This window comes from Diabrotica undecimpunctata, unplaced genomic scaffold, assembly GCF_040954645.1.
Source record: "Diabrotica undecimpunctata isolate CICGRU unplaced genomic scaffold, icDiaUnde3 ctg00003221.1, whole genome shotgun sequence".
NCBI classification, from domain to species: domain Eukaryota; kingdom Metazoa; phylum Arthropoda; class Insecta; order Coleoptera; family Chrysomelidae; genus Diabrotica; species Diabrotica undecimpunctata.
This window is the reverse complement of record NW_027314418.1, coordinates 3,085-12,321: the sequence shown is the minus strand read 5'-3', so window position 1 is coordinate 12,321 and position 9,237 is coordinate 3,085. Positions and strand designations below refer to the sequence as shown.

The following is a 9,237-nucleotide window of genomic DNA, read 5'->3' as shown; positions in this document are numbered from 1 at the left end:
ATAGGGGAGCGTGGAAACAATTGGAGGAGGCCTATGTCCAACAATGGATGAATGAAGGCTGAAGAAGAAGACCTTTTGAGTAAAATAACTTTATAATAGCTCAAATTAAAGGAAAAACTGCCTATTTTAAAGCTGCAAGGCCCGGATAAAAAGATATGCTTTATTATTATAGAGTAGTGGAGAAAATAGAGAAAATTGCATTGTAGTGCTATTATTAACCACTGATATGTAATGGGCATCGTGGTAATTTAAAGTAAATATTGTCTTTGGTTATTTAATTAAATTTCATCAAACTAGCCGTAATCAATTGTGAAATTGTTTTTCACGTTTATCTAAACAATTAACAAACCTAAGAACACACATTTCCCATTTGACTATGAAGGTGTTAATAATTTAATGATATGTATTTTTGTAATTAAATAGGAATTGTATTGATTTACAAAATTAAAACTTTCGAAATTAGATACTTACACACTGCCAAGAAATTACAAAATATTTGCACGGACTCTTCCTTATAAACAACAACTGCCGCATATAGACTTCCCAGAACAAATGCCGGAGCTGTGACTAATAACCATGGCAACGTAAAATTGAGGCTTTCCTAAAAAAATCAAAGTTGTTTACAAATATTAATAGAGATATTACATTAAACGTTAAAATCAGATTAATACACTGCTACATATACTCCTCATTGCTGTATGGCATTGAGAGCTAGACACTCTTACAGCGAGCCGGGGGACAACGAGCCAGAGGGTAGCCGAAACTTCCTCAATATGTAGGCCAAGGTATCACGGCAACTTTCAGGACAATTTAAAATCTATTGGAGTTAGAGTATGGGAAAGGGCTAAGGGAGACAAGGGTGAATGGAGGATTATTCTGAAGAAGGCTCATAACGAGCTGTAATGCCACTGATGATGATAAAAGGATCTCGTTATGTATTCTTTCCACAGTATAAATTTTAATGTTTAACGTATTTAATGACAATGACTGTCATTATCTTTGAGTGTTCCATAATGCACCATTTTCATCATCATCATCAGTGGTGCTACAGCTCTAGTTGAGCCTTGACCTTCCCCAGTCTATTTCGCCAGTCGTTTCTGTTCAACACCAACCGTTGCCAATTTGCCGTGCCGATTTTCCTTGCGTCCTCGTCCACACCGTCCCTCCATCTCAGTCGTGGTCTGCCTCTACTCCTATTTCCCGCTGGGACCGATAATAGAGTTCGTCTGGGTGGGTAATTTTCATTTGCTCTTGACACATGTCCAGCCCATCTAAGCCTACCTATTTTTATGAAGGATATTACATCTCTAATAATGCACCATTTTTAGTATCTTTTATTTCTTCCATTTTTTGCATATTAAAACTGTCATATTTTCTACTATAATTTTCTATTTCAATGCATTGATTCGTTAACCATTTTTTTATCCTTCTTTATCTTAAATCTTCCATTTATTTCTCTTCTAGTTTGTATATTCATTACATATTTCTATATTTCCTAAAATAATGTGAAGTACCGATTTTCTCATTTACATAATTTTCTATTCAATTAATAATTCAATACGAAACCAATTTTTTTAAACCGTTATTGTGTCGACACAACGTTACCTTGTACGGATTTAGATAACGTTTTTAATATTTACTGAATGATACCCCCACGTGAAAACTAATCAATAATCATGCCTATTCTCAGAAACGTTTACTTTATGGATTATTGAATTCATCTATGAAGCCAGATAACTTGAAACCTTGGGAGTGATACAATATAAGGATATTACCTGCCTTTGTGATTAATATAATTCAGCGAACATATTGCTAGCAATGAATATTGCAATAAAAATATACAATATAGTTATAAATAGGTAATTATTTCTAATTTTAGATCAAGACTGGGAATGACTGTGTCTGTATCGAAATTTTATCAAGTGTAAATAATATAAGAGACATTTGAACAAATATTTGAAGCTCTCGTCCTGAATTAATAATGTTAAGCGATTGGATTTTTTTTAGTAGTTAAAACTATTCTTCCCGATATTACTTCACTTTTATCTATTCTCTGGCATTATTGCAGATTTTGATAGCTGAACATCTTTAGTTACGACAATTTGGTCCGTGTATGTTATGGAAGAGGTGCCGCTATCTCTTTTATCTTCGACCTTTCCATGGAGGCCCAAAATAGCTTCTTATCTGTTTTGCTACTTACGTTCTTAGTATTTTCAAGATATTTAGTTTACTTTGTACTGACTCATTCGTTATTTGGGTCATCTTCTTCTTCTTAAGGTGCTGTGAATTTCTGCGCAGGCGATTCTAGATTCGGCGCAGGCACCATATGTGGTCTTTAATGTCCATGCTTTCATTCCGTACAAGAGAACAGACCAAAAGTAACACCTTAGCATTTTAAATCTCAGGTTGAAATCCAAATTGCAATCAGTCAGAAATTTACGAAGCTTCAAAAAAGCCTTTCTGGCTTGTCCTACTCTGCTCTTTTTTTAAGTCTCAGGATTCCAACTGTCGTTTAGTAGACAACCCAAGTATTTAAATTGCCTAGCTAGCTCGATTTCTTCTCTAGCTACATATATCTTTGCACTTGAGTAATTGTTTCGTCCTATAATCCTTGATTTTGTCTTCTTTATATTTATTTTTAAACCCAAAGCTTCACTTCAAGAGCTAGATCATTGCTAGATCATGATCATTGATCAGTGTGTCATCGGCACACTTAATTTTGTTAATAAACATGCGTTTTGCTTTAATATCCGTATTAGAGTCTGCCCCTGTTTCTGCGAATGATTTTTCTACAAAAAATTGGACAAAACCTTCTCTCTCCAATTACAACATTGGAGAAAGTATACAACCTTTTCCTACTCCCTTTTTTATTGAGAAATCTTCCATTTTAATGAACTTTTGAAAACGTACTCTATTTTAGATAACCCTTATATCATTGGCATCTAATCAGAACTCTTGTAGATATTTTATAATTAGTTCGTGTTTTACGTTATCGAATGCTTTCTCATAATCGATGAAACAAAACAATTCTGTACAAACTGACTCCAACCACTGACTTCTTCAGATTTCTTAAATAATTAAATTGATATCAACTATATTTCCTTCGATAGACCTGGCGAGATAAATGAACTTTAACTCATAGGTGCAAACAATAATTAAATTATAATTAAATTAAGTGGTTGCAATAAACAATCAAAAACATAACATGGGTTTAAAGAAACTAAAGGTTAGAGTTACCGGTAAATTCAATGGTTTTTACACTATTTTTCGAAATCTTTTGTCTGCCATCTCATTGCCTCTTACGCTAGCGGTAGCGAAATCCAATTTCTGACCGATGCTATAAGAATCGAAGTGGACAGGAAGGAGAAATGTATCGATTTATTTACACAACTCTATTTGAATTTAAACATAATCTTTGTGGCTTATTCTCAAAAAAAGTTTTAAAAAGTGGCTCATTAGACTTATTAACTGGTGGTTCTTGCAGAATTCTACACGTGGCGGTAAATGTACGGCGGCGCCAAGCTTTTGGAATCGTAGATATCTTTAAAGAGCTTCACAATAATGTCTAGATTTTCTTCATTAAGTAACTTGATTGTTTCTGCATCTGCATCTTGTAGGCTCAGGACATCATTGCTTAGGACATCATTGCTCAGGCATTGTAGAAGATGGACGGTGTCGTTTAGGGAAGTTCGGAACACGAGAAACATATAAACAAAAAAAAAATGAAAAAAACGATTGTTCAAAAAATGAGCGCCACTGTTTTGAATTTGAATTTGAATCCCAAAAAAACAGTAATGGTATGCTCATAATAGGGAAAGAAGGACTAAATGGAAAGACCGATATGAATGTCAAAAGAGAAACGGAAATACGGATTTCGCCAAGAACAATTTATCTGACAAATTCTTATTATTTTTCATGCCGAATTATCCCATGAAGTTTGTAGCACTTATTTACTAACATCCTGTATAAGCCAAACAGTTCATGATGTTCCTCGTTATTTGATGAGACAGTAATTGCTTAATTTCTTTCCGTTGCTCGCCCTATGTGTTTTTGGAGACTGTAAAAGTCATTTTCCAATATTTTTGGGGGTTTCCCAATACCGATCTTTGACTGTGCTCATAATTGGGTGAAACATAATTCATGGCCTTACACTAACACATAAAAGTAAATAATAAGAACTAGTAATTACTTACAGCTACAGATCCATAAATTAAGAGACATGCTATAAATATTTGGATTCCGTATGACGTCAGTATGCCAGTATGGTCTTCAATAAGAAATGGTTCTTCTAATGTTATGATTTCCCATATCCTCTCGTATATTCGTAAACCTATTATAATCTGTAAAAAAACTTCTGATTATTGATGGTAGATCCATCAATAATAGATAACAATTAATGATGGATCTAAAAAGGATGGATGGATCTATGATGGACATATGACGACACATATGTCAACAATAATTATTCTCAGCGTATAGGCAAAAGACGCTCACCAACTTTATTTCCGCTTTAAAAGACGTTGACCAACTTTATTTCCGCGCTGATTTAAGGCGAAAATTTGATGCGGGGAAAACTCTGGCGTAAGATAATGCGGGGCAGTGTGGATGGATAAATACAAATTATTGACTATTTGAGAAAATGGTAGTAGTAACTGCCCAGAGCTGCTGCATGAATCCATAAACAATACTAGCTCGTGGAAACCTGCTCGGTAAATACCGTATCAGCATGTCGGTGGATGATGAAAAATTGCACGGCGAAATAGATGGCCACCACAGGATGAGGCGTGGTAGATATTGAACCCAGCCGAAGCTCAACACACGGCGGGGCCACGGGCGACCCGTGCATCGCTTCTAACCGTGCTCCACAAAACTGTTCCCGCATTTCGCCAGCGTGTGCTGGGTCTCGGCTGTGTTTAATATGCGCCGGGCCCAATACTTCCCATGCTGTGGAATACCGTGGGATTGTTACAGTGTAGAAACTAACGAACTAATAATCCTTATTCGTATACTTAACATACTTAATCGCATTAACCTTCAACAATCACAGCAACAAATAATATGAAAATGACATCCGAATCATCCGGAAAGTGCACCTCATTGAAGGCCATACTTTCGAAAATAAAGAGGAACTACTGTAAAGGAGTCAACATTTGGCGATGAAGCGCAGACAACACAGAAAAAGATTTAAACCGCAGTTTAAGCATCATAAATCTATAAATCTAGATAAGACTACCAAATTTTATGAACTAATAGTTTAAAATAATAATTTAGACATTTGTTAAATTCTAGTGAAACCGATTAAGACTTATTTCTTTTTTATTATTAGCATTTTCTAGCCTGTTAATTTTACAGAACATACATATTTCTACGTAGTGCAGAGCTGTAAGCTACCGGCGGGGGTCCGGTTGACGAATAATGAACTACATTACTCAAATTTATTAATTTTTATGAAACAAGCAGGGTAGTGCGGTATATGGAAGCAAGAGATGCATCGCTTCTCTAGGTTTCAATAGTAATAGCGTACTAGCTGAGTAACTGGGAATATTTAACAAAAAGTAATTTAAACTAACACACATTATAAGCAGCCTTTTAAGCGCATATCTTTAGCTTTCCTATTCGTAATTCTACATTGGTAGTCGGAGTTATTTCGGGATGGAATCAGTGGTTTTGGCGATTTAAACAATTTTCATAAGGTAGTGAAACGACGGAGTCACAGATGCAGTTGAAAAAAAAATCGGTTGCCTGTAAAGTCGGTTTTACGGGCGAAGATTTTACGTGACAACGTCTTTTTCTCGGTAGAATATTTATTGATATGAATATTATTAAATTGCACAATAGGAACAAGGAATTGAATGAAAATAAGAATTGCACAAATTTTAACTATAGAAATATATTTTGTTTACTAAAACATTGTACATGTAAACTTAAACTTAACTAATTTCTATTTGAGTGATTTCGTTGAGGATAGGACGATGATAGGAGAAATATGAAATGAAAGGAAGTGTTTCTGCTGTAATGTGTCTTGAACGCCAAGAACGCTCGAGAAAGACAGAGACACAAGCACGGAAGCACGCACCGATTCAACGCGCCTAATTCTCTAGTGCTGCGCGCGCAGCGGACCGATCATGTTTGAGTGGGAGAGAGACGCAAGGCATTCGCCGGTCCGGCGTGCCTCTCTCTCGTTCGGTGACTCACTGTAACAGACGTGAGCGGGCGTTACACTTTTTCATGAATGACTCCGAGCCACGGAGGTCTAATTTAAGACGTTGTCACGTCAAAATAGCCATGGCTAAATGGGCTTGGGTCGGACATGTTGCCAGATTAACGGATGATAGATGGACCAGAAAGATTCTGGAATGGCGGCCAAGGCAAGAGGCATATCGAAGCAGAGGACGACCACCGACTAAATGGACGGATGATATTAAGCGCATCACCACAAACTGGATGCAAGAAGCTCAAGATAGAAATAGGTGGAAAATTTTACGGGAGGCCTACGTTCAGCATTGGATGTTATATTACGATAGTACTGCAATAGTACGAATTGTTAATACAGACGGAATGTGCAGGAAGGATTTTTAGGTTTTATAAATGTATCAGAAGATAGAACGGCACACGCAATATATAAAATTGTTTGTGAACTTTTAAAATCCATTAATGGTAATGACAAGCTAATTACCAAAAGTTATGATGGCGCTGCGGTTATGGCTGAGCATTTGGGGGACTACCATTGAAAGTGCGAGAAACATGTCCTAGTGCGATATTTATACACTGTTTTGCCCACAAAGTAAACTTAATTTTATCCCAATCGGTCATACAGATCAAAGAATGCAAAGTCTTTTTTGAAACTTTAAGTGGAATGGCTGCTTTCTTTCTCTTTCTCTAAACGAGCTCAAACTTACAATATTAAATTACATTATACAACTGTATAATATAACAATTGTAAAACGAAAACTACCAAAAGTTGCAGTGACGCGATTCAATTACAACGGTCTAACAACAACTATTAACAGTCTTAGAACACCGCGATTCTTTAACTGAATTATTTGAGAGTGTTTTGGAGAATGGTAAAAAGTGGAATACAGAAACCATAAATAGCTCGAGAGGATTTTTGGATAGTTTAAAAAAGATTTTAATTTTACTTTTTAATCTTGCCTTTTTCTGAAATATTTCCATTCTCAGATAATTTATTTAATGTATTACAATGCAAGATAAACGATATTGGCTTGTTTATAAACAAAATTAACGAATTTAAAGATGTTATTAACAAAAAGAGAGATGACTTTGAAAAATGCTGGAATAATATGATGGCAAGAAGTTTTGAGCCTAAAAGGAAACGCATACGCACTGATGTTGGAGATGTTGAATCTACCGCCGACTATATATTATCAGATTTTAGACCCAATATACCAACAAATGGAAAATATGTTTAAGAATTTTGATCACCTAGACTTTCTTGGGCTGTGCAATTTTAATGCATTTAAAAACACACTTTATGGACAATACGAAACTGAGGACATTGACACAAAAAATAATGCCAGTGAATTACTAACGTTTTTAAAAACAACTTCTTTGGACAAAGCATATTCGGAGGTAGTGAAATTATGTGAGTGCCTCTGTAGAACACAGTTTTTCAAAACTAAAACGAATAAAGACTTACTTAAGAAACTTGACAGGACAAGTTCGAGTCTCTAATGTTTCCCTTTTCGGCAATTGAAAATAATCACTCTGAGATAGCGCGTCAATATCCAAGTTTTTACAATGAGGTTATAGACGAGTTTGCGAAAAATCCTAGAAGAATTGAATTACATTATAAATAGGTGAGTTTTTACATTTTTTTTATAAATTGCTTCCCTTTTTTTAAATTTCACCGCATGCCCTTGGAAACAAGACATTTTAGATAACATATTTTGCCGAGCTCTGTGATTCAAAAACTTAATTATTAACTGATATGTTAACAAAAAATATGAAATTGTGAAAAACTAAATTTAAAAAAACATTAGCAACTTTACATTCCCACCTCTATTAAATTAAATCTATTTATTGAGGTTATGAAATTATTTTCAACAAGACAAGTAACTTAAAAAAGTTTTACCAGATGAAGAACACCAATAGTAACACAAACTTGACGTAAAGTCACATTCATTTGAATTTTCATGAAACTTTTTTGTTCACTTCAAAACGTATTAAAATGAATGTACCACAAAGTATGTAAACAAAACATCAACTAAAAAATATGGCAATTTTGCGCGTTCCGTGTTCCAGGGCGAGGTATTCCATAACGTTTCATTAGAGATGGGACGGATGTTTATAGCAAGAGGTGGATGTGGTGGTTATTATTGGGTACACAGAGTCGGACTTCAATATGCAATATTGAATATGAAAATGTACAATGTAGTATTTGTAAATACTATATTTTGTTAATATGATTTATGTTAATATGATATGATATGTTAATATGATAATATGATTTTGAAATATATTTAAAAAATAAATAAAACTTGAATCAGAAAAAAATATAAAATATAGAATTTTATAATTAAGATGATTGTATAATTTTAGTTACAGACGCCAAATTTATACTGAAATTTATGTTATTATATCTCAGGATTCTTATTTGAGTTCAGAAATACCTTTCTCTTCGATTACTTAATTACAAACAGGACAAGAAGGAAATAAATACGATCCAAATGTGCTAATACAATTAAATATAAGATTAAAACACCTTGTAAAATAATTACAAACAAATCATTATATAATATAACAAATAATTATTATTGTTTTGTGTAAAACTTATTGAAATCGCTGATTAAATGATTAGAATAATAACGAAAAATGCAATATTTTGATTGTCAATAAATTAGCAAATAATTAAAAAATCTCGAAAATACGTGGCGTAACTCATTAATGTTATCTGTACAAAGAAATGCACGTACCGTTTGAGTATGTTTTATGAATTGTAGCTAGAGGAGTAAAGTGTTTGTAAGTATTTGTAGGGATAAAAATCCGTACCTAAAAATTCTCAAGGTTGGCCATACTCTGGTACAGCTACACAGGAGACACATAAATCAGAGTTTTTAAATGGTCGTCCAGCCTTGATACCAAATTGCGTATACAATTCCGCAGGAATTTGATATATTCTAACAACAAATGAATTTGTTTGAACTTAAAAACAGATTATCTGATAGCCAGTTTAGGAATGACAGTTTACTGAATAGAAGAAAATAATATACTGTAATC

The 9,237-nt window shown here is 34.2% G+C and overlaps 1 long non-coding RNA gene across 1 annotated transcript; it reads right to left on the bottom strand.

The window, feature by feature from the left end:
* Positions 1-469: 469 nt before the first annotated feature.
* On the bottom strand, positions 470-8,261 carry LOC140432203 (uncharacterized). Its single transcript, XR_011949773.1, has 3 exons — positions 8,093-8,261; positions 4,194-4,340; positions 470-601 (listed from the first exon to the last, which is right to left on the bottom strand). It is a non-coding gene; the product is annotated as an uncharacterized lncRNA (long non-coding RNA).
* Positions 8,262-9,237: the final 976 nt, after the last annotated feature.